We start from the raw sequence: 26,789 nt of genomic DNA on the forward strand, positions 1-26,789 counted from the left end.
GAGTAAAACTCGATCAAATTTTTTTAGGCTTTAAAATATATATTTTTTCAAAACCCATTTATGACATTAAGTGATTTATGCACAGCGCTAATTTTTCAACACACTCCAGGAAGTGTCACAATATTTCTCCTTCCTGTAGTCTCATCCATCCTGCTGCGCTGGTAATTGCGTACCCTGTTTAAACCTCTCCTCCCTTTCCCCCAAGACCACATGTGTTTCCTCTTTGATGTGGACTGGGTCACTGGGCCCTGGTAGCCACTTCATCCCACCAGCACATGCCTGACAAAGAACCCAGAGCGGCCCTGGAACGCTACGCTTTTCAATGCAGCTGCCGACTACCACTGATAAATGGAGCACGGTTTGTCTTGTCTTGACCACACCTTGTAGAAGGCAGATTCTAGAAACCAGACTCTGTCTGTGCTTTGAGACAAATGTGGCTAGAGGACTTCACAGGGGGTTTGAACTTGAGCCTCTCAATAATGGGTGGCCAATTATAAGCATCTGTTGAGGCAGAAACAATCTTCACCACGCTGAAGCGTTGTGTGGTGATTTATCACAAGGTCGTAGACAGCTTTCTTTTCGTAGTCTTTTGAAGAGATCTGTCTTTTATATATCTGAACATGTTTCTGAGTGAGAGGCATAAATCTACTTTCTGAAATATTTGTAATAAAACAATGATTGAAAACTGTCTTTTTTTTTAAAGTGTTTGAACATTGTTCAATGAGGAGAAAAGTAATACAATAATAAAATAAAGGTCATGGTGTTTCTACAGTCAATTTACTGCAGAAATGCCTTGATCTGTTGTATTTTATATGCATGTGCTCTATTCATGAACAAAAATATATTTAAAAAATAAATATGAAGAACATAAACTGATACAATAAATCTAATATAACATATACAGTACCATCTAAAAGCTTTGGGTCGGAAAGATAATGTTTGTTTAATAAGTCTCTTATGCTTACTAAGGCTGCATTTATTTGATCAGAGAACAGTAACTATGTGAAATACAATTTAAAATAACTGTTTTCTATAATAATATATTGTAATTGTTTTTACATTTTTATTCCTGTGATGGTAAATCAGAATTTTCAGCATCATTACTCAAGAAACATTTATTATTATTTTAATTTTTGAATATTTTTGTGGAATAAAACAAAAAAATCAAGTATTACTTGATTAACAGAAAGAAACGTATCGTACTGAGCCAAAACCTTTGCATGGAAGTGTAAAATTTGTACATTATATTTGTTTCGTGTAAAACTCACACTCATACTTTAAATATTCAGCATTCAACAGTGCTTGAAATTATACCCTTCAATTACCCTAATTGATTATTACCCTAAATAATCAAAAGATCTAACTAGACTCCATGAATGAACAATGTCATATGTATTCTTGCAGATTTTCTGCACAAATTCTTCCTACATATAATTTGAGATTGAGAACAGGCTGCTACTGTGTGTTGCTTCTATTCAGTTTTCCTCTCCCCATCTCTTGCTCTCTGTCTCTGATGGCAACTGTCCTGACTTTCATTTGATTTAGGTAGCGTGATAAATTTAGTGTCTTCTTCCTTTTCCTCTTTCTCCATCCATGGTTTCAACAAGAGCCATCTGTGCTTGATAAAGTCACAAAAATAACTGGTCAGGGTAAACTAATATTTAATGTGCCTTTCAAAACATTGCCTTCTGCCTGACCTTCTGAAATGTGTGACAAGAGCCTGGGTAAACTGCACTTATGTTCTTAAGGTTAAGAGAGTTTAAAAATGTTGCATGCATGCTGATTGTTGCCTTTGTAAATCAGGCCCAGGCTGAAACAACAAACTGTTTTTGGTTAGGCTGCTTTAGATTTGAAAGAGAATGAGAAAGCGACAGATAGAAAGAAAGACACAGAGACAAAATGTCAGAGAATTTGCCACTTCATGAAATACTTTAGAATTATTAGTATTATTTTGTAATGTCCATAATTGAAATGTATGCAGTGGGTCCAAAATTCTGAGACTACAATGAAAACCTTTGATGGAGTTTAAGATTATGAGCATGCTGATCATGTCATTTGCAATGAAAAAAAAAAAAAAAAAACATACTGTTTAAAATCTTTTGGGTTGGTAAGATTTTTTGTTTGTTTGTTTTATGAGTTTTAAGTCTCTTATCATCACCAAGGCTGCATTTATTTTATATTTATTAAAAATACATCAAATACATCACACACACACAAATACAATAGAATTACCATTTTCTATTTTCTGATGTCAAAGCTGAATTTTCAGCATCATTACTCCAGTCTTCAGTGTCACATGATCCTTCAGAAATCATTCTAATATGCTGATTTGGTTTCAAGAAACATTTATTATTATTATGAATGTTAAAAAAAAGTTGTGCTGCTTAATATTTTGTGGAAATCATAATACATGTCACTCCTTGTTTCAGCCTGTCATAATTAGATTCCATAATTAGAAAGAACAGCAATTATACTGTATGAAATAGAAATCTTTTGTAAAAAAATTAAATTTAATGCATCCTTGCTGAATAAAAGTATACATTTTTTTTTAAATCTCACTGACTCCAGACTTTTGAAAGATAGTGTCTATTTGAAAATTGCTAAATAGAAGCATCTTCACAATTTTTTTCAGTAATTTTCCATTTTTTACCCGTTTTGGATGTAGCTTTTTTCCCCCATTTTGTTGGACTTATTTGGGTTTTCTGTGAACGCTCTGGAGAGCAGTAAACATTTATAAATCACATGTTATGAATTTCATACTGAATACAACAGTAAAAAGAACATGGCAAAGGTTTTACAATGTAAAATAAAACTACAGACATTTATTGTGAATGGGTCGCTGAACAAGAAATGTACTGTATGCATCAGTGAATAGAACAGCCCTACAGAGAGAGCGACTGACCACGTTTCTGTTTCCACCCCAGGTAAATGGCTCAGTCAGACAGACGTGTGGCTGCTTGCCCTCAGGCTTTCTGATGCTTTACTTTGGGGCGAGAAGAACATCAGAAAAGCAGAGCCGTCTGATCAACTCCAATCGTAATTAAGCTGACACTTTAATCAATTGAGATACCAGCTTGGTCTTAAAGGTCAAATTCTCTCTAGCTGCATCATCTAACAGTAAATTAGACGCTGACACATGAATAAGAGATTTAACCACAAAAAAGAGAGAGAATCCAATTCACTTCAATTTCTCCAAACACAAGTTTCAAATGTTTTCTAAATCACTTAGAGCAGCAGCCATGAGGAATTACAATCCCTGCATGAATATTCGAAATCTAATTATGACAGGCTGAAACAAGGAGTGATTTTAGCATGTCACTTCCTGAACTTTATTAGGCATCTCTGCGGTGGCCTCCTTAAACAAAGCTACACTCACATGCTGAATGTGTGCAGTGTCTTTCTTTTACCTGTTCCTTATTTACACAGGAAGCACCAGACTGCCACACCTTGTCAATCTACCTCTCCGAGGAATGTGGGTATTTACGGTCAACAGTATGACGTAAATCTTTAACTATCAGCCTCACTTCAGGGGGATCTTTCAAGCGCCATTGACATTGACATACACGCTAAGCCCAACAAAGTAGCAGAGAGCTTACTCTTTCCTGCATGTATAATCCAGTAATTTCTTGCTACTTTTTTCTTGTGTACAATTGCATGTCTAGACTGAGCTTCTTTCTGTTGTTGCCTCCAACAAAGCTCTGGGAAAACTTTAAACTCGCCTTCTCATGCCTTCCTTCCCCCCTTCAGCTACACATCTGTAGCCAGAGATTTTAGACAAAATGTCTCGCTGCGCCCACGCAAACATACAGTCACAAACCAGCCCACCGATCTCCACCCCCCACTAAGAAACACGAGCACCGTGGACTAACCTTTATCAGCGCGATACGCTTCTTTACAGTAAAGATTGGACCTTCCACTCTTTGTTGTTGTTGCCTATCAACCTGTGTTTTAAGATGTTCTGTGGGGAGAGAAAAAGGAGATCATTTTTTTGTTTGTTTATGGTTAAACGATTTCATGGGTAAAAAAAAAAATATTTATTAATAAAAAATATATAAAAGTAAAATAAAGAAAAATGTAAAGAAAAATACAAAATAAAAATATAAGACAAGCAGTTTAGAAACTGCCTGGAAAGTAATAAAAAAAGTTATATTTAAAACTTAAAATACACTTACATAGTGGAATATTGGAGTATAGCATTAGATATTTTAGTCCACTTTTGGCATATTTTCATGTCAGATGTAAAAAAAAAGAAGAAAACAAAGTTGACTGACCAATGTTGTTTTACTTCTTTATTCAACAAGAATTTTCCCATGAAATCCATTTAAAAAGGCAACAGGTGAGTGAATCCTGAATCCTCCGGGGAACACGGTCCCCCCGCAAGCCTGCATCCATCAATATCCTGCCTGGACCTCCATACAGACTCACATACAAACATTTGCCAACCCCCTCCTGCCCCTTAACAGTTCACAGCTCTGATATGAGGGACCACAGTTCTGTGCATGCTGAACAGCCTGAAATAATGGAGAATCATAGCCTTGACACTGATGACAATGAACAACACCTTCAGATCCATTAAGCTTGTGGTCCCTGCATTCATTGCAGAATTATTCCTGACAGCTCTTATTGATTAAACGTTTCACTGTTTGCTGTATAGATCAAATGGTAATTAAAATAGCGATAATATGTCATATATTATTGTAAAACGAAAGGTCAAATATGTCATCTCCTGAAATTGGCAGATTAATTAAAAAGCAGGCTTCAACTTCAAGTGTGTGTTTTTTTACTCCTGAGAATCTCTGCAAAACGATCGATTGACATGTGGCTCAGCATTAAATTTCACCTGTCATTTTAAAAGTTGGCATAAATCAACAGCAATCGGTCTTTTTTAAAACTTCATTAAAGGGTGCAGAGGAAAGAGGCGCTAATATTTCTTCTTTTTGTTTTAGGTACACTCTGACCTTAATTTTGTTCTCATGCTTATATAGGTGAAAAGAGATTTGACAGAGGTGCAGTTCTTGGACAAATGGCCTGACTGTTTTCCCCACTCATGTCCGAACAGCAGCTGGTCCCACAACATCTCCCAGAAGGATAGACGTTTGCGATGGACAATAAGCCTGCAGAGGCGCCGCACTGTGCCACTGGGAGCAGCTTCAGAATGGGAATGAAAAATCTTTAATCTAGAATCACAGCTGTCCTCCCCTTGTTACTGAAGAGCCGCACCAGAATTCAGACCCCCTCCCCATCCACGTCAACTCAAAGCCAATGGCTCCCCATGGTCCCGTTGCATCCTGATAAAATGGGAACTTTCACACAAATAGTTTATGTGAGTTCCTCTCATAAATCGAGGCATGCGCTCTCTCTCCTATCAATAAAACCCTAGCGTTCAAGGGCTGTTCGACACAGACATTCGCTATGGTGTCATTTAATAGGAATCAAAAAGAGATTCTTCTTTTTATGTCTGACTTTATGAAGTTCCTTTTATATGCACACAGGAGTACACACTCTTTCAAAACACATTATCACATTTTGTTTTGCTGCAGGGTAAACTCCTTCAGAAACTCTTACAAGATACATGCTTTTGCAATGAAATAGGTAATCACAAGCTGTTAACCCATACATGTCTGCATGCATGGGTTAACAGCTTGGGATTATCATTGTATAACATCCCTGTAAAAGTGAAAATGAGCACCTCGTTTTGTTCTTATGGCTGGAATCAAGTTTAACCCCAGAATTTTTTTTTTTTTTTTTTTTTTTTACCATTCTACATTTTACAGATCTCTCACTCACAGACTTCTCGCACAGGACTCTCTCAGCCTTTTCTTTTCTTCTTAACACAAAAGTTCTTTCTAAACAACTGAGCCTATGTTGAATAACAGTTTCATAATGATGAAACGTGAATATTAAATGTAATGACGGAAAGAAAGGATAATTGTTACATTTTTGGGGTTATGCTCATTTGTTCAGAAAATGTTTAGCCTAAACCTTTGACACTTTTCCTCAGACATCATTTCCCATGACAATTAAATGTATTACTTTTTTTTAAAAAATGGAGCTGGACACAATTAAACTAGAAGTACATGATGGCAGATGTTTCATTCATAATACTCATGATGTATATGATGAATCTAGCAGTAAATGAAATGTTTTACAATGTGAATAATTCCATTTTACAATATGCATGCACTCTAACATTAGTCAATACACAACACAAACGCATAATATTATGATGGTCACTATAGTGACATCAGACCATATATAGAAAACCAGCCCGGTCTCACCCCAAAACGTCACATACTGAGGCGTCTTGACCAAACGGCAATATACGACGAAAAGGGTACCCCTAAAACTTCCATATGAGACGAAGACATAAGCGCACCAGCAGCGCCTCTTAGCGGTACCCTAACGCATACCTAAACCTACCCATAACCCGAATAGTCACATACGGACGTTTTAGGGGTACCCTTTTCGTCGTATATTGCCGTTTGGTCAAGACGCGTCAGTATGTGACGTTTGGGGGTGAGACTGTGTTGAGAAAACACATATTTTAGCAAACTTAAAAAGGTTTTGCTTTTGCAAAATTGTAATATTAAAGGGATAGTTCACCCAAAAATGAATATTCTGTCATGATTTACTATTTTGAAGAATGTGGGTAACCAAACAGTTGATGGACCCCATTGACTTCCATAGTATTTTTTTTCCATACTATGGGAGTCAATGGGGCCTTGGGCCTGTTTGGTTGCCCATATTCTTCAAAATATCTTCTTTTGTGTTCAGACGAAGAAAAAAAATCATACAGGTTTGGAACAACTTCAGGGTGAGTAAATGATGACAGAATTTACATTTTTGGGTGAACAATCCATTTAACTGTTATGGCAAATGGATGCTGGGTTCCCCTCTGTACATTATTCATCCATTGGACACATTTCTACTGGCTTGGAAACAGCTGTTATATTCATGACAACACCTTTTTCCAAGACTTTTTAAAAATAAAACTACTACCAAATGAGACACACACACACACACACACACACACATAAAATAGGCAACTTTCAAAGGATGAATAACTGTTTAGTGAACGATTAATGATTTTATGATGATTGCAACCAATTAAACCATTTGTTTGGTTTGTTTTTGCTTTGTTTTTACTTAAACTGCTAAAATATGTTTCCATGACCATCAAACTATATTTGGTTTCTGCTCAACCAGATGGCACATATCATTCAGAATGCAGAATTATGGGTAGTTAATGTAACCCTGTTATTGCTGGTTCCGCAGTGCTTTTAAGCATGGCAGAAAATTCTCCAGAAATGTGTGTATTTGATTATTTTCTATGCACACGTAGAAGGAAAAAAGGGGAAAACTGAGTAATGAAACAGAGCTGAAACTGTGGTCATTTATAATGTGTGGTTTCATCTTTTGAGTAGCGGTACCACCACCACACTGTGAAAACCAGACCTATAATCAACACCAGGGTTGTGCCAGGGGGATTTTACTCAAGTGTTCTCACATTTGTACCAGTGGGAAAAGCTTCACCAGTAGAGGTGCAGACATCTATCTATCACCAATTCGTATTATAAAATCTCATAACACTTTTAGAGGAACTCACCTACAATTCACTTCAGTTGGTTCGTTGATAACATCTAAATTGACAAAAATTAACTTTTGAAATTTCTGCACAATTTCTGCACTTCACAATTTAGGACATTCCAAATAAAACATAGCTGTGTACTCAAACATGGAGTCTATTGTCATGGCAACAGCTGTGGACCTCATGAACACGTTGAGGCCCGTGCCAGTATAGGCCAGAGAGGATGAATTAGGTCTCTTTTTCATGTGTGTTTACTTTGGCATGGTGTTGCATGCAGAAGTCAGTCTCCCCCCAAATGACTTAGGTGCGCTCATGTCCCTGAAACGCAAGGCTTACTAGAGCGATGACCTTCACAGAACTTATGTTCAACAGGTTTTGGTCTCTGATGTTATGCTGGTCCAAATGAGAATAATCATCAGCAATGAATGGAGACAGGCACTTTAGAAGAAAACCACAAAATGATATGTGTATGTGTGTGTGTGTGTGTGTGTGTGTGTGTGTGTGGTGGTGGTGGTGGGTGGTTGGGGGGGGGGGGGGGTCCATGTTGAATGATAAATGCAAAATGTACAATGAGACAAAACTTCAAATTTCAGAATGTCTTAGAAGTTGAATTGATTCATGAACATCTGACCTTTTAACCTTTAGGAGTTGACAAGATTAATATCACAAATTTTATTTTACAGGGTGGGCCATTTATATGGATACACCGTAATAACATGGGAATGGTTGGTGATATTAAAGTCCTGTTTGTGGACTTCCAAATGGCCACCATGGTCACCACCCATCTTGAGGAGTTTGCCCCCTCACATATACTAATGTGCCACAAACAGGACTTTAATATCCCCAACCATTCCCATGTTATTACGGTGTATCCATATAAATGGCCCAGCCTGTAGATTGGTAACAGAAATAGCACAGAAGCTTAAATATAGTTAATCCCAAAAAAAGTACTTGTATCATTTACTCACCCTCATGTTGTTCTATTGTTTGTTTGTTTGTTTGTTTGTTTTGCCTATACAATGAAAGTCAATGGTAAACAAGCTGTTTGGTTGCTTGGAGTAAATTTCATTTTCAAACTGTCCTTCTTCGAACTGACTTCTTCATTTTCATTTTATTTCTTTGTACCAATAGTAAAAACTCCTAAACTCCTTAAGCTTATTTACAGGTTTAAATGACATTTTGATAACAGATTTTCAATGTGGTTACAAACTCTTGGACTGCATATTGACCAAATCCACGCATGTGATCTGAAAAGTTGTACCGCTGACATTTCTCAGAGAGAGATGCATGTGCGTCTGACTGCTGTGATTATGAAACGCTGTCTAAGAGTGCAAAAATAAGACTTAAGGGGATTAAATTACATGACACAGAGCTCAGAGAATTTACGTCTGCTGAATCACTCTGATCAACACTGCTGGGTTTGAGTTACAGCAGAACATGTGGTATTTGTTTTGAACATCAATTAATATTGATGATCCATTCCTGCATGCTCAGAGCAGCTATTTTTAAGATTTCCATTTAGAAGCAGTTTTATCTTATCTGCCTCTGTTGACTTATCATTCATGTTGTAATTATTGCTTCTACGGTAAGTTACTGTGGCATTTTTCAAATTTAATTAGATAAAAAACACTATTAAAATAAATCTTCCGTGTTATGAAACAAATCAAGCCTATCACAAATTTCACGTTTCAGTTTATAAAATTACGCAAACACTAGAACTGAAATGAAGAACGCTGCACAAAGATGCTGACAAACCTCCCATGTGAACTCTGTATAAATTTAGGGGAATATGGTGAAGTCAAGCACAAGTCATAAAATATTGTCTGATCATAATAAATTAAGGCACCAGACAGAGGACAACCCATGGAAAAGCAAGGAGGCTTCCCGGGAGACAGACAGTTCAGGCCAGATGAGTGGAGTGTGTATGTGTGTAGCAGCAGCACAAACCAAACTCCTCAATCAGTCCTGAGCGAGAGGGAATGGCTCATGCATAAGAAAAATCGAAAGAATTAAGGGGGCTGCAGTGAAAGTGTCCCTGAGTGCAGAGCCAGAGTGTGTACATGCGTTTGTGTGTTGTGCTGAGGACTATATTACCCCTGGGTTGTATGAAGGGGTGTAAATCAGGAGGTCCAACCACACCATAATGGCCCCTTTGGGTCAGTCTGCTGGCCCTTTAAACAGCTAAAAGAGATGGACGTTGCAGAGAGTGATGAGAGAGAGGGGGAAAAGAGAAGAAAAACAAAACAGGTGACCTGAATTATTTTGTTCTGAAAGAGTCTCATTTTTTATATCAGATTTTACATGCAATTGTTGCAATAATATCTTATCACCTCAGAGGTCAGTTTGCTAGTTGAATGAATAAAATAGTGTTATAGGCCTCTTATTATCTTATTATATGCCTTCAACAAACTTTAATCATCTCTATATAAATTATATTTAGGTGTCAATATCAACAGCCTTCTATACTGGTATAAAACAACAAAACCGACCAAGAGAGGCTAATAACATTGCAGACAAGATAACAGGACATTTATGTCCCATTTTTCCCATTGTTTACATGAAGTAATTTGGCTGTACAAATATAAAATGTGAAAAAAATAAAAAATAATAATAGTACAATAGTAGTAATAGTTATAATAGTTAAATAGTAGTAATAGAAATAATAGTTTCTTCATGTAATCACTGATGGACTCGATGATGGTGAGATCAGATCTCTGTGTGGAGCAGAAAGTGTTGATCAGACTTCTTGTGCATACAAATATCTCACTGGATTATTTCAATTAATGACAAAAGGAATGTTTGGAAATGCAAACTGATATTTCCTACTGTCACACTACAGCAAAATATATAAATAACTGGCTTAAAACCATGTTTTTATGGTGAAAACACTAACATGTGACTTTTGTACAGTACTGTGTATATATATATATATATATATATATATATATATATATATATATATATATAATAGTAAAAATAATAATAATACAAAAATAATATATTATTTCATGTTTTGTCTGGTGATAAAGATGAACTCATTTATTTCCTTATATTAACCAACTAAAAATGATTAATGAAAACAACAAAATATATTTAAGATATATTTTTGTTTTGATTTTGTTTTGCAATGTAGCTTCGTTTTAGTCATTAACAGAGCCGTATGTCTGCGCACACATGCAGATTTCTCAGCCACGAGATCATTAGCGTTAGCATTGGTGGGGTGGATAACATCAGCGCTGTGCCATCTTTCTCTTTCTACTCTTCCTGTAACCTCAGAGGTGGAGAAGAAAATGAAGGAGGATTAGTAGAACTCGGAATCATCCAAATTACTCTAAATGACTTCTTCCAGAAGGCACAGCCGCTGTGTGGCATGTTTAAAATGACATTTGAGTTGTAGAGGTAATTTGCATTCTATTTGACTCCGAACGGCACACCGATATTAGGGATTCCGCCTGCATTTTTTTGATTCACTCAGTTCAAAGATACACGCTAAGCAGCCGGGCTTAATCAGGGTAAGCACGACTCCTGTCAATCTAAGACAAAAGACATGGAGCTTCTCTAAGCTCCCGAGGCATTCGGCCCTGTCCACTCATGACACAGAGCAAATCTCGACTGCATCAATTCATCTTATTAAACAAAGATCTCAAACTGAACACATGTATCGGTAATATCACCGGCGAAATTAAAAGAAAGCGAGAGTGGGGGGTAAAAAGGAAGCAGGAGAAAAAAGATTATGTTCAGGTTATTACATGCGGCTGCACATCATGAGGTGTGAGGTTGCTGTGATCCTGTTGCTAAGATACTTGGCTAATACCACGGAAACAAGCCCATATTGCTAATCTAGAGGAATCCATGCATGCCTCCACATATTTTGGCAGTGTGAGCTTGGACTCCATTACATGTCGTCAGTCCCTCACCTACAGTCTATGGTGTCTCCCTTTTTATCTCCATAAGCCCCCAAGATCTGAAAGAAATATAGAAATGTGACACACTTTTGCCGCTATATTTGGTGGCCATGGGCAATTTAAAAAGGATTACACTTTGGGAGAAGGTTCTGTGAAAGTAGAAAACATGTGCATCCAGCCATAAGAGTCCTTCAAAGAATGCATATCTGGGGGGAAAAGCACCTGTTTTGATAACACATTTTATAGTCCATTCTATAGAATAAGATCACTCAGGATTTTCAATGCATTAACTATGCTTGTTGAAAATATGATTATTAGCAATTAAGCATATAATGTCGAGGTGCAACTTAGATGTAAGTTGAACTGACATGGCAACTTTATCTAAAAGTAATTCAAACTGATCTGAAGGTTATTTTAAGTGAACATTTAAAGGTTTGCAAAATGTAATATATAAATGTAATAATTCTGACCATCTGCTGAAACCTATAATGAATTTGGACTACAATTTCAATAATGAAACCAAAAATATCAACAACAAAACATTATTTCAATACTAACAAAAAATATCTTACAGCAATGTCCATGTGCACTGCAAAAATGCTGTAATAAAAATGCTAAAATAAAAAGCAAGAGTTTAAAATGGAATCCTTCAAAAAGGTTTACAGCAGCTTCTCAGTGAGTCTGCTTCTCTAATTCCTTAATATTTTGGTATTGTGTTTCAGAGCTTATGTATATAAAAACAGATTACAGCATCACCTGTCTTTTTGTTGGTAACGTTTATGGTTTGAAGCCAACATTCGAGAATGTCAGAAGACGCTCCGAGAGATAAAGTTTCAAACGGTCTATTATATATTTAGGTGCAAAGCTATTACAAGCTTTAAAATAAAAGGACATTAAAATCTAATTTAAAAGACAGCTTTTTTTTTTTTTTTTAGTCAGTGCTTCATGTTGCATTTGAAGCTAATTTAATAATATACACAATTATATCTATATACACTTATTTGACAGGTCAAGAACAAACAATCCAAAAAAATATATAGATTTATCTTTGTTTTACACAGCTGAAGAGTTGACATAATAGACAAATTATGTGATAATACTTCAGAAGAGCCATGGCTTGCACCATAAATGTCCAGCACTAGCAATGAACCTGGACCCTGTGGGTTTTGATGTGAAAGTAAGAAGAGATATTCTGGTTGTCACCTGTGAAAATGAATGAGTAAAGTTACATTTATTTGACTGAATTATAATATTTATTAGAATAAATTAGCCTATCAAGAGGAGAGAGAGCGAGAAAGAGAAAGTGTGTGCGTGTGTGTGCAAATTACCTGCATCTGTGAAGAGACTGACTTGGAACTACCTATGCATTAAAGGAATGCAGAGAATTCCCGAATTCTCAGTAGATATCAAAAACCTTCCATAACATTGTCACGCAAGTGTGATATTTACCACTTATGTAAATAGATCTTAATAATGCATTTATTTACAATTATGTTACTAATTCATAATGGGGCAAAATCAGCACCTTAAACTTCCTTATAAAATGCTACATGTGAGAACACTGTGGTAAGCATCAATGTGTGTGCATGTCCAAGTAAATGTTACTGTAAACACTTTCTCCAGGCACATATTGTTATTGCTGCTTAAGAGTAAACAGAGCAGGTTTGATCGATATGGAGCAGAGCGGTAGAGACGACAAACCCTTTTGCTTTTCTTCTCAACCGCTCCACTCGTTTCTCCCAGTGGCAGGAGAAACAGCCTTGTTTACTGGCAATGGGTCTGGCCGTTGATTGTCATCCCCGCGGTAATGGCAATGCGTGCACCAGATCAATAACCATCTGCACCAATCCTCAAGCAATAACATTCAATGGGGAAAATCCATTTACTTTTACTTACCTTTCATTTCTTTCATTTTACCATAAGGACACCCAGCCTGGGCAGTGGGCTTAGCTAGGAGGACATTTAGCATGGGACCCCAAACACCACAAGTACCTTAAGCCTGTTTTTTCCCACTCAGAATTGGTGGCCGTTTGTGGTAGAGGTAGACTTTTTAAAGAAAGAGAAAGGCAAGCAGAAAGGTAAACACTGCAGTACATCTATCTATTCATGTGCAAAATGTGTGTTTGTGCTATATCAGGTAAGAATTTTCTACTTTATGCCAGAATTTATTTGAACAATATGTATTCATTATGAAGGAAATCTTAAAAAAAATCTAAATCTAAAACACACACACACACACGCACGCACAAAAGTGATGGCCGGAAGGGATTTTTGTTATTAATGACCCAACAAGTTAATTGAAACCAATCAAAATATGAGGAAAATATTTTATATTTAAAAATAATAATAATAATATGAGGGAAGAACACAACACTAAACTTGGTTAAGGTATTTATCTGATAAAATTATTTGGCAAAAAAGGCAAATTACAGCTACAGGTTTTCTTTTACTATGCAAAACAAAAATAAGGCTCACAGAAAAAAACATATATTATACACACACACACACATATATATATATTGAGTATCAAGAGTAAAAATATTATTATTATTATTGTTATTATTAATAATAATAAAAATAACAATACTCAATAATTCTGACTAAATAAATAAATGTGCAGACAGACATTATAAACAAATATAAAATTATTTAAAATGCTCATTGTGTTTTCTGCCATCACTCTCCTGAAGTTGGCCTGTATATCTGTCTCTGCTTTATAACAATGAATCTGGCTGGCCTCCCAATAACCCTGCTCCCATAGTCTAAGTCCACCTCCCCATCGTCACACCAGCAGCCAAATATCCATGCAAAAAAGCAACATTACCCAGCCTGATCCACTGCGAGAGACAGCTAGAGCAATTATTCAAGTAGTCGACTTCTAAGAACAGAGTACCGACAATGCACACTCACCATTAGAACTGTGAGTGTGTTTATTGGGGGCATGCTTGTTTACAAATCTGAATGCTTTATATTTGGCTCCTACTGTCATTGGGAATGGACTGTACCTTTTATGATTTATATTTATGAGGTATTTTTTGATAAAGCGTCACCATGCCTGAAAAGTGTCATCAACATCATCTTGTGGAAATGAATTCAATGAAGCAAAAAAATATCCCATCCACAAAAACTATTTTTTTAAAGCAATGCATATTTACTTTTGAGTAAAACTGCACACATCTTGATTTAAATAATCTAAAGAGTACATTTTATAAGGGATTTACATAAATAAATAGGATAAAGGGCACAGAAGTCATGTGCACTTGTGGCATATGTTAGCTACAAATATACATGGGAGTATATATGCATATAAATAAACACAAACTCACTCACAGAGAATACATACTGGCAAATCTAGCATTATTATACGCCTGTGTTTGTGAAGCACAAAAAGCCACTAGTCTTAAGTATTTATCGGATGTGCTTATGTACGTCGCTATTAATATTCTCTGAATACGTGTAAAGATGTGGCTTATGTGAGAATGTTCCTTTGAGTGTTCACACACATCCTCCGGATTACTGAGACTATACCATATACAGAGGCTTGTAAATGCTTTAATAAAGAGTTGTCCACCTATTGTTATCGTCTGATAAATATGGCGCATCATATAGATGCACTTAATCTCTCGGTGAAGGTCACAACCTTACAAATGTAACATACGTGCGCACTCGGAGTGAGAGATGCCCATACCACGCTCATAATTTGCCTATTGTTCCAGGTTGAGCTTCAAGCGTGCTGGAATGCCAAGAGCGCCTGACAGAAGGCCACTGTACTCCCATCAGTGACAGCAGTGACTCACTGAAGCCTCCATGCCATGCCACATTGTAAAGCTCTGGGCCTGGCATCCTCAAATCCACAGTGAGGCATTAAAGCTGGGCCTGGGATTTCCAAGACTTCAGAAGCCACACACATGCAGATGTGTAAACGTTGGCAAGATCATGTGTTACTTGTACTGTTTCAACTGTACACAATAAAGTTGGTATATTGGGCTTAAAAACAAACAAACAATAAAAAAAGGATATGTTGTATAGTTTTTATGACTCCAATAATCACAATTATGATGCAACTCAGGAATAAATGACTGCAAATTAAATGTTACTGTTGTGGAACAGTGCTATTTTTTTAAATTAAGTATTACACATTGTAACATTCATTGTTTACTATCCCCCTTGCAATATTAAACCTTTATTAGTTAATTAATCCAATGTTTATTTTATTGGAGTAGTTTGTAATTAAAAACAGCTGTTTATTAATTTAATTGTTTTGGTTCTGAAAGTCGAGTATATATACACAACACAAATAAAAAAGTAAAACACACAAATATAGATTTGAGATCTAGAGCCTATACTGTAGGACACTTCTTGAAAAATCTTGCATCATTTTTGTGGGCTTTGTTAAGATACTTATATTTTAAGTATATTTACTGTAAGTTACTTATATTGCATTATCTATTGCAAATATTCCTTAATTCCTTCTTTGCAATCCTAGCAATTTGCCCGAGCAATAAGAAATAAATGAATTTACAGCTGATGAAAATATTTTTTAGGAAGGGTTGCTTTATGAGACATGCTGAAATAATTATCAAGTAAGAACTGCCAAATTTATGAGGGAAACTAATGCAATGCAATAAGCTGTAAATCTTTACATTGCTCTGCAAATAAATGCCTCTTCATAAAGTGTGAAAATTAAAGACTTGAGAGATATTACTATTCTGAAAAAAATGACAATTCTTTAATACTTAGGATTAAACCAACTAAACTGGTTGGAAGATATGATTTTTTTTTTTTTTTTTTTTTTTTAAAGAAGAAGAAGAAGAAACAAATCAAGTAAAATATTTTACCTGGAATTTCTAATAACCTAATAATCTAATATCTTGTTTGTAAGTGTCTTATGATTGTTTCTCCCAACCCCTCAGGAGTGCATGTACATGACAATGCACTGCTGTTTTTTTAAATGAGCCGTGAGAATTAAACGACTGCTCTATGAAGCGAAGGTTTACGAGCATAGAGAAAACATAGGAATTATTCTTCTGTATTTGCAAAGGAATGTTAGCGAAATCCCTTAGTTGTAGAACAGATAATCCAGGATCGCTTTCACAGAAAACTCTCTCTCTCAGTCAGGTGCTGATGTTCAAATGCAATTTCAAGAGAAAATCTACATCCAAATGACAGCAAAATAAGGGGGGGGAAGAAGCATTTCTTCTCTTACATTTCTTTGTTGTGATCCTTTGATTTATCAAACACAATGTAAAAGAAGATCTCTCATTAAAATATCACAAATAATATATGTAGTCAGATTTGTATTCGTTATGTTTCACACAAATCCCATATTCTTTCTCAGAATTACTTTCAAGTCCAAATACAAATCCTGTTGTCATTCCTTATAATTTGACTGTGTGTCTCAGCTTATCTCTCATGACATGTGACGTGTCCCAGAGGTCTCTGTTCTCAGTGAAGCAGCTCTAACAGTGGCGGCCCGCATCTGTGCTTTTCCGGCTCCGGTGGAAAACACACGCTAGATCTGCCGCTCTGTTTAATTACCTCATACAGCATGGCAACTTCAAAAAAAGCAAGAGGTTGAACTTTCATATATATATTGATCTTAATTATTTCGGCCCCAGAGGGTTAAACAAACTCCAAAGTGGAAGCAGAGGGGTAGCTCTGTTTTTTTCAAGCTTTACTGGGATTTGGCTCAATTGGTATAGAGGTGCGCTGCAAAAGGGAGAGACGGGAAAAACAGCCTCGGGCACCTAGCTGAGGATTTGACCTGCTCTCGCAGCCCGGGAGAGAAAGAAACGGAGAGAGGGAGAGCCGGAGAGAGAAAAAAAAGCCTGCTTTCCCACACTCTCCAGGTTGGGTTTTTAAGGCTGGATATAGCGGTGCCCCTATAGGTGTGTGCATTTCCAACACATTGCTAGGCTATAAGTGCGTGAGATGTTGAACAATTCAAACACTGTGCTGCCGTGCCGACCCCAAGGCTCAGCTTACAGCCGCAAAATTAAACAAATAATAATAATTAAGAAAAAAATATCAGCTCATCGTGCCTGCATTCTGAGGCCTCACACGCTCAGCCGAGTCACGCAATGCAGCTCGACGTGGCCCTATATGATAAAAGGGAATTATAAGCCAACACTAGAAGTTCAGAGGAGTAACCAACTTATATCCTGCACCTTTGAAGTTCATCGACTAGTGTGTTTTCAATTGATACTTTTGGAACAAGATGTGAAATTAAACATGAGAGGATACGTTTTTTGAGAATTTGAAATAGCTCAATCAACAACAATTCTGTATTTACATTTTGTTGTATTGCAACCCGTTCTAAACATTTAACATATACACCGTTTTAAAATCTACCATTGTTAGTTTAATGTTGTTGTGGTGTAAAATTCAGTATTTTTTTTATTTTATTTTTATTGCTGTTAAAAGTAGTTTACCCTTACATTATGGTAAAAATATAGTTGGTTTTACTGTAAAAAAGTAAGTTACCTGGTTGGCTTAAAATTTTGAGTTCATTGAAATATCTTTTTTTTTATACACAATGAAGGAGATTGGTTTAATCAACAGAAACTCAAAATAGTATTTTATCTGAACCACATATATCTAAGTTGATTTGACAAAAGGGGGAAAAAAAAGTTGTGATAATAAATCATGAAAATATTTTTTTTACAGTATGGATTTAAATATGTTATTTTATATGTTTGGCTGACCAAAATTATAATACCTTAAATTTGGTTTTGTGTCAGACCAGAACAAATTTAAAATCTAATTTTGCCTCTTTCTCCAGAACTAGGCTATAAACCTCTTACAGTTTCATCTTGGACTGAAATGCGCATCGCCAAGAACTAAAGAAACAGTGTTGCTTCGTACTTCAAGTTCTGTTACAGAAATCCTCTTTTTTTACTCCATGTATTTTTGCTCTCCCCTATCTTTCTATTTTGCAGGTATTTTTTTGAGGAGAGATCTGCTCTACTATGGTTATGATAATTTGATCGGTGAAGACATAGATATTTGAACTGGAAGAACAGGAAGATGCAAATCCCCCCGTAAATCCCTATGCCATACAAGCCTCAGCCGACGGTGCAGTTTAATATCTGCAGCCATGATTAAAAAGAGAAGGTGAAGCTCCATTGTAGTAATAAGAAGGATGAATGTGCAACACAGGGGCTGGGAAAAGAGGGGTAGGGGGAGTTTTTTTTTTTTTTTTTTTTTTTTTTTGATGACCTTTCATCTTCCCATGTCTATGAATTATAATTCAGAGGATATGAAATCTGACAAGGAACTTTTGTTGTCCCTCAAGGCTCCAAATAATTTAGAATATTGATTCAGGTACAAGCATTTTATACAGGGTCAACTGTAAGTACTCTGCATTCTCACTGGTTTGCAAAATACTGTGTAAATTCTTCATAAAAACAACATAAATTCATATATTAAGAATGTTAAAATTGACTATTATGCTCTGAATAATGAATCATTATTTTATCTAATTCATAATTTTAGCAATTTCATTTTGACTGCCAACATTACAATGTGTTTAGACCGTATTGTATTTCATTTATTGTAAATATACAAGAATGAACAATTTCAGCTCATTTTTCAATGTAATCCATTTGAACCAAATTCCTGCAGCTGAAACTAACCCTTTTTCTTGTACACCCACATGCAGAAAAAATGTTTTGGCCCTGGATATGATCATACTTAGCAGGCCACAGTTCAAGGACTGAATATTTGTACAGCCATATTTTATACTGGGTTTCTTCATCTGTTTATTAAACTTTAAGAATTAGTAGGCTACTTCAAAGTCAATGCACCTATGAGAACCCAGGTTAAAAATGTCAAATGTAAAGGGAAAAAATTAAACACAAATGCAAAATAATACAATCATTATGTCTGTGTGTGTGTATATATATATAAATGAAAAGAACTGCAAGTTGACTGTGGATGATAGCTGTTCACAGTGCACTTCTTTCACTTTCAGATAGCGTCTAGACTCAGTCTTAACCACCATTCCATTCAATTCAATAGGACATTAAGACATGGATGAGTCTTTGGGTCGATAGTGTCAGCAGAACTATAGCAAACTCTCTAATGGAAACCAAATTGGGTGGCTGTTTTATAGCAGCAAGGCAGAGGCAGACGCACAGAGGTTGAGGGCAATAGACTGAGGTCATACAGGTCAGAGATCAGAACATTCTCCTATCATAACAGACGTCAGATTTACAATTAGACAGCAAGTCAGGAGTACACATATTCACACACATACGTCAATGAAAATTCATACAAATTTGCAAGCGTTTCATATAGGCCTATATGTTAGAATAAGCAAAGTTTAAAGCTCATGCAAACAAAGATATCAGTAAGATTATTAGTTTATATGCATAAAAAGATTTAGGAATTGGAATAATGTCTAACATAAATAATGTAATATAATATAATATAATTAGGGCTGTCAAAAGATTAATCGCGATTAATCGCATCCAAAATAAAAGTTTGTGTTTACATAATATATGTGTGTGTACTGTGTATAATTATTTTGTATGTATAAATACACACACATGCATGCATGTATATATTTAAGAAATATTTGCATACATATACTGTATATATATTTATATAGTTTATATTATATATAAATATAATTTTTTTATATATAAATAACACATTTTTCTTAAATATATACATGCATGTGTGTGTATTTATATATACAAATTTAATTATACACAGTACACACACATATATTATTAAAAACAAACTTTTATTTTGGATGCGATTAATCGCGATTAATCTTTTGACAGCCCTAAATATAATATAATATAATATAATATAATATAATATAATATAATATAATATAATATAATATAATATAATATAATATAATATAATATAATATAATATAATATAATATAATAGTGTTTGTGCAGAAATATTACATGCAGCAAAATATGAGTGATCATGATGTCACTATGATACAAAAAAAGCAATTTCGCAATGTTTGCGAATTTGTGTTTCAATGTGTGCGTTTACCAGTGTGAAATGACTTCCTGTCACTCACTGAGATACACTGCGTGCTTCTGTGTTGTTCCTCTGTTTTCTCCTAACACATATATGTCAATAAAAAATGCTGTGCGTCCATTCTGGGGACAGCCAGCGAAAACACTAGGTAAATTAGGCCCTTCAAGTGGCATGAATCACCAGTCTAGTCTCAATATCACTGGGGCGGAAGAAAGGGGAGGCTTAATGATCTAAACCATGTGAAGGTCGTCCCTCCTCTGTCACCAGTAACAGTGAAATGTCACTCTAAAATTCCTGCTTCTAACAACATACACATCCTTGGACTTTCCAGGTGTGGTCAAGCCTTTTTATAGTTTTATTTTTAATTATTATTAGTTGTAATGTTGTCCATTTAAAAATATACAAATTATAGCATTTCAAATAAATAAAACATATATGTAAAAGTTATTATTTATATAGCTTGGAAATCTTAACCTGGAGTTTGGTAAATATTTGTTTAACAGGTTAAACGCTTAAAACGGGACTCTTACCGCTCAGCAAAAAAACTGTTGGAGCTGCTGACATAAAACCTAAATCTCAGGACTGACGTTATGATTCTTGATTACAATCTTCTCCGATTCCACCCTTTGTGGGGCTCACTTCAAAACCAAGTAAGCTACTTTAGAAAACACCCCTCACTGGGTCAAGTGAGCACAGACGGTGTTTAATTACAGTGTAATTTTCTAATGCAACTTTTAGTCTTTCAGAGTTTTGCATTCATAAACAAGCAATACTTAATGAAAGTCAATAAAATAAAAACATCTGTGATGTAGCAACCAGGAATGTTTAACGACTTCTGTAAATCACATTTATACGTATCATCTGTGTTTTTTACACTGACTCTCTGCTCAACACTACAGCTGTCATTGTTGCTGCCCCCTGGAGATAGTGACTATGAAGTACCTAAATTGGTAGTGAAAGACATGCACTTATACTAAGGAAACACAAACATACATTTACAATTGTAATTTTTTCAGACTTTCCCCATTTGAGTTTAGACTTTTCCATAAACAATTATAAACTACCTTTTTGAAAGGCAGTTTTCTGTCCTATGCTCACTGTAAAAAAAAATTAAAAAAAGTCACTGCCTTAAATTTTTAAGTACAATCAACTTGGATGTTTAAGTCATTTTAACTTAAATGACATTAAACTTACTTAACAATATGTTGAATCTTGTATAATTTAAAAAAAAAAGTTGAATTTATTTTGATGAGTAAAAGCAATGTAAAAACATACTGTCATAACTTATTGATCATATTTTTTTTACAGCCGTTTTCTACTGAAAGAAGAAATTTGGACAAGGCTTCGTCCCTTTTTTTAATAACCAATATGCTTTGCTACATTCCAGCTATTTGCATTGCATCTTCAGATGAATTGCATGAAACTAGAAACATGCATTGCACCAGGTTTTGAGTCTGCCTATTTTCTGCAATTAAACATGAAATCTTGACAAAATTTAAGAGATACATACAAATGATGATGTATTACTTTCTCCCTATCTGGTCATCTCTTTCAACTCTCCTATAAGAGGGTCAGAACAGATCTGAGGGCAGCTGAGCTCTGGCTGTCCAGAGACGTTTCCTTCACAACAATGTATAAAGAAGTCAAGGTGAAATTCCCAAAGAAGCTGTAACTTTTCAACATGCAGTTGCATAGTCAGATAGATTTACACGCTTCCGTGACTGACTAACAAGGTCAAGAGCAGGAGGCTAATAAAAATGGAAAAAAAGAGAAGAGAGAAACAGAACTCTTCTCTCGCCTCCGAGACATCCACTACAAGCAAATATTAAGCTGAAAATCGTGAGATCAGAAATATAAAGAGTTATAATGACCGACTGTATATGATCGCATGCAGATTAAATAAAAGTCTTGGTATTCACACAAAGAAAACAGAGTCGGAGAAGAAACAACAAAACACATAGTTGCATGCTTACTCTAAATCCAGCTATTCGTTTCTTTCGGCCCTTCTCTCTCTTTCTATTTTCTCTCACGCGCTGACCCGCGGCTTCCGATGTCACAGACACATTAAAGGCGAGTTTATTATCAGGCAGGAGAAAGACAACACACTCAGTGCCTGAATTATGACGACAGTTGGAAATCCGTTGTCTCAAGCATGAAGCCAAATGGACTGTATTTCTTCTCTCTGTAAAAACATACATCACTGAGGGCTGAAGGGCAGACTCTCAGGTAAGCGTTCTGTAGTCGTGGCCCTCACTTAACCAGCACTGGGGGCCAGATCACTCTGATAAAGCAACTATTTAACCCCGACTTGAACTCCCACTGAAAATACAACCCTCGTATGGCACTATCTCTGAGGGGTCGAGAATAAAACAGCGACGGGAAAGAAAATATCACGTGCGTCCGATGAGCCAGAGAAAGCAAACATTTGCTCAAATTCATAAGCTTGTTATTTGGGTTTGCCTAAGATCTTATCACCTATCCTGATCCAAAACAGTTACAGATAGTAAATATTGTCTGGGAGACTTAAACACCTCATTCTTGTCACCCAACTTATATAAGTCAACTGTATGATTTATTTTGTTGTTGGTATTATTATTACTATTATTCTCTAAAAACTAAAAGGATTTTTTTTAATCAATTGCACAGTCTTAACATTTCTGATCATCTAAAACCATAGACGTAATATCGATGCATTTATGCATGAAACATCCTGTCATTTCCACAACCAACCAAGATACATCTAAAACACACCTAGACAGCTGTCAATCAGACGTCTGTCACTAGTAACTTTCCCAGGGTTGGGCTGTGTGCTGGCATCCCCACACTGTTTTCAGATAAACAGTTCCTATTACACTGCAAACAGCTCTCCGTGCCCTCCCCTCCTCCTCCGAAAACAGAGTCATAATTCAAAACAAATGATTCCAGGCTTTGATGAGAGCACTTTTATGGGTCACAGAGAGTGAACCTCCCTACCGACATCTGTTTGATTTTATCTACTTGAACTTTATCCTCAGCTGGAGATTTATCGGCCTGCACTGGACCGAGCCTGTTAAAGTCGCCGTAACAGACAGGGTGAGAGAGGGACCGCGGGGGTGATCGTGAACGAATGAGCAAGTAAATGAGTGTGGAATAGCGAATGTGTGAATTAATTATTTGCAATGAGCGAACAAGTGATTGATTAGTGTGTGACTGGGGAAAAAATAAATGCCCAATATAGGAATAGTAATATGTGAGAGTGGACCAGAGGGCAGAAGATGAGAATTAGGTTAGTTAGAGTTAGCTGACATGTTACTGAGAATTATTACAAAATATGGTCTTCACAAGAATCAGGGTTTTTAGAAGTGCTCACCAAGGCTGCATTTATTGCATAAAAAATATATAGTAAAAACAGCAACAATTTAAAATAATGATATTCTATTTTAATATATTTTCAAATGTCATTTATTCCTGTGATGACAAAGCTGAATTTTCAGCATCATTACTCCAGTCTTCAGTGTCACATGATCCTTCAGAAACCATCATTTTTATTATTATCAATGTTGAAAAGAGTTGTGCTGCTTAAAATTTTTGAATAGTATTCTTTTTCAGTATTCTTTGATGAATAGAAAGCTGAAAAGAAATCTTTTCTATAACATTATAAATGTCTTTACTATCACTTTTTATATTTAATGCATCCTTCTTGAATAAAATATGTGTAAAAAAGAAAAATCTTACTGACCCAAAACTTTTGATGGTAGTATATTTATAAATTAACACTTATATTTTAACTAGAGTGGTACATCCATAAATACTCCCCAAAAAGTGTGGCCAAAATAAAGTGTCTGTAAATTCTCTCTTTTGTTCCTCGTGCTATTAGCGTGTAGGTCATGTACTAGTTGTTCAGTTGCTGTACGTGTGGTTCAGGCAGCAGGTCAAAGCCCTGGTCAGAACTCTGAGATTCCCAGACTCTAAAGGGCCTATAACTCATTCCCAAGCCTGCCTTAGACCCAGTCTCCTCCTGGCTCTTTCCAGCTCTGAAATATCCTTTCAAAGGCCTGGCGCTGGAGACAGATACTGAGGTGTTTGAGATAAGGTTGGAGATGCATTAAGGGATTTTCCCTTTTAAAGTTGTCAAAGATTTTTTTTCTCTCTTTGCAGCCCCTTTTCAGTCATACATTTTTCCCAGAGGCTTGTGAAAGGAAACTAAAAAAATAGGTGAGCCAAAAAAGAGAGAGAAGCAGCATATTAAGCACGGGGGCTTAGGCTTGTGGTCACTTCACAGCTCATAAAGGATATGGAGGGAGACTGTGAAGAGGGCCCAAATGCTGAGACTTAAGGGACAGGCAGAAGAAAAACTCAGCTACATTTAAAAGCACAGAACGTCAGTAGGAGCCAGGTCAGAGAAAACCTCTCCTCAGGTAGATCGCTGAGACTCCAGAAAACAAGTAATACAATCTGCAACAAAGCACACTTTTGTACAGTTATATTAAAGATTGGGGGTTGGGGGGGAGTCAGACTGAAATTCGACTTTGTTGACATTGCAGAGAGCTTAGTACTTACAAATGAACAGAAACTGCAGAAGGCCTTTATGTAGGAGCTGGATCTGCAGTTATCTTGATTTTACTTGTCTTTTGAAAAGTAATTACATGATTGTGCTTGTATAACTAACCAAACTTTTCAACACAGTCTGTTCTTAAAGGGATAATTCACCCCCAAAAATGATTTACTCACCATCATGTCATTCAAAACTTGTATGACTGACTTTCTTCTGTTGAACACAAAGGAAGAAATATTAGACAACGTATCAGTGTTTGTTTGTTTTGGGTATTTTTTTCTCAGTGTTGATTGGCCCCTGATATTCTTCAAAATATAATCTTTTGTGTTCTGGAAAAAAAAAAAATGCCATGAGGGTTCTAATCAAATAACTGCTCTAATTTTACAAATACACTTTTAATATGACCTTTTAATGTGATATATGCATGTTTGAGCTGTTTTAAAATATGTCAGTGCCATTGTTTCGTCTCATGATGCACACCAGTAATGTTTTTTTTATTTATTTATTTTTTTTTTTCCTAAGGCACATTTATAAAAGCTACTTACTGTAGATGAGCTAATTAAACTAAGGCCTAATCCTGGCTTAATCCTGGCTTAATATAAGCCCGGTCTGTGAAACCAGACCTGAAGTGAATCTACTTCCATACCTATACTTCAAAAAGCCACAGATTTCAACAATACCTTCTATTAATGTTTTTACAAAACTAAAGGAGGCCTGGCATAAGTTTGGTGGAGATGGAGGTGGACTGACAATCTGTTAATGCTAAGAAGCTATGGAAAGTAATCAGAATCACACTGAATTAGCATTAAAAACAGCTATGAATTTGCTCCAGGTTTAGCAGTTTACTAGTGAGAAGAGATTCAGGATTTGAGTTCAGTGTGATGTTACAGTTGGCATCTTTAGATCTATCAAAAAACAGTGAAAATACATCTAACTCCACATAAACAGCCTCCCCGTTTTTCCTTTGTCTTCTTCACTCTCTCTCTGGAGTGGTTTAGGGGTGGTTGGAGGGGGTTTTGTCCAGCTTGAGCAGAGATTAAAGTTAGACTGTGATTGGGAGCGTAAAGTTGACTCTGAGCATTAAGTGGGATTAAAGTTGGGCTGGCTGTGGCAGGACCTGAACACATTCACTGTTATGCACTGTTGCAGACCCCCTATTCATCTAAAGGTTTTGAAAGCACGAAAGAGAAAGAGAGAGAGAAAAGTGCGTGTTGGAGGGGTTCTGCAGGCCCATTTGTTATTTTAAATGTGGCTGTGAGTGTCTGCATTGAGGGATGAATTAATCCATTAATCCAAAATTAGTATAAAAGATCAGTTCTTGCCACTGAAGCAGAGCAGAGCCGATCATGGGGCAAAGAACAGCATGCACTGGGTGACTGAGCATTTGAGTATGTTTTGAGTGCACAGGAATATCATTATATGTGCGGAAGTGTGAATCCAAGTCACGTGTGACAATGCAAAATTAAACAAGGAGTCATTTTAAACTCCGCTTAAAAGCAAATGTGATATTGAAAACTTGTATCTGGTCAGTTCACCATTTTGTTTTGGCGTTTTGGTTTAGTAAATTGATTTACTTATATTTAGCTTGAAAGACATGACAGTTCAGGCTAAACAATGGATTGCAATGTCATGAATAGCTGTAATCAACTGTGACTAAATGTTCGGAAGTGTTTTAAACCATCTTAAAGAAATAATTCACCTGTCATCATTGACTTTACTTGTGTTGTTCAAAACATATATGATTTTATTTCTTCTG

At 36.0% G+C, this 26,789-nt stretch overlaps 1 long non-coding RNA gene across 2 annotated transcripts in view; it reads right to left on the reverse strand.

The window, feature by feature from the left end:
- LOC307171315 overlaps positions 1 to 26,789 on the reverse strand; it is a 135,825-nt gene that overhangs the window by 17,507 nt on the left and 91,529 nt on the right. Inside the window, exon 3 of one of the 2 annotated variants that reach the window (XR_013823530.1) lies at positions 9,703 to 9,769. The exons of the other annotated variant lie outside the window; for it this stretch is intronic. This is a non-coding gene — a long non-coding RNA (uncharacterized lncRNA). Of the gene's footprint in view, positions 1 to 9,702; positions 9,770 to 26,789 lie in introns of those variants that run through there. 2 annotated transcript variants of the gene reach the window in all.

This window comes from Squalius cephalus (genome assembly GCF_949319135.1).
Source record: "Squalius cephalus genome assembly, chromosome: 14".
Taxonomy (NCBI): domain Eukaryota; kingdom Metazoa; phylum Chordata; class Actinopteri; order Cypriniformes; family Leuciscidae; genus Squalius; species Squalius cephalus.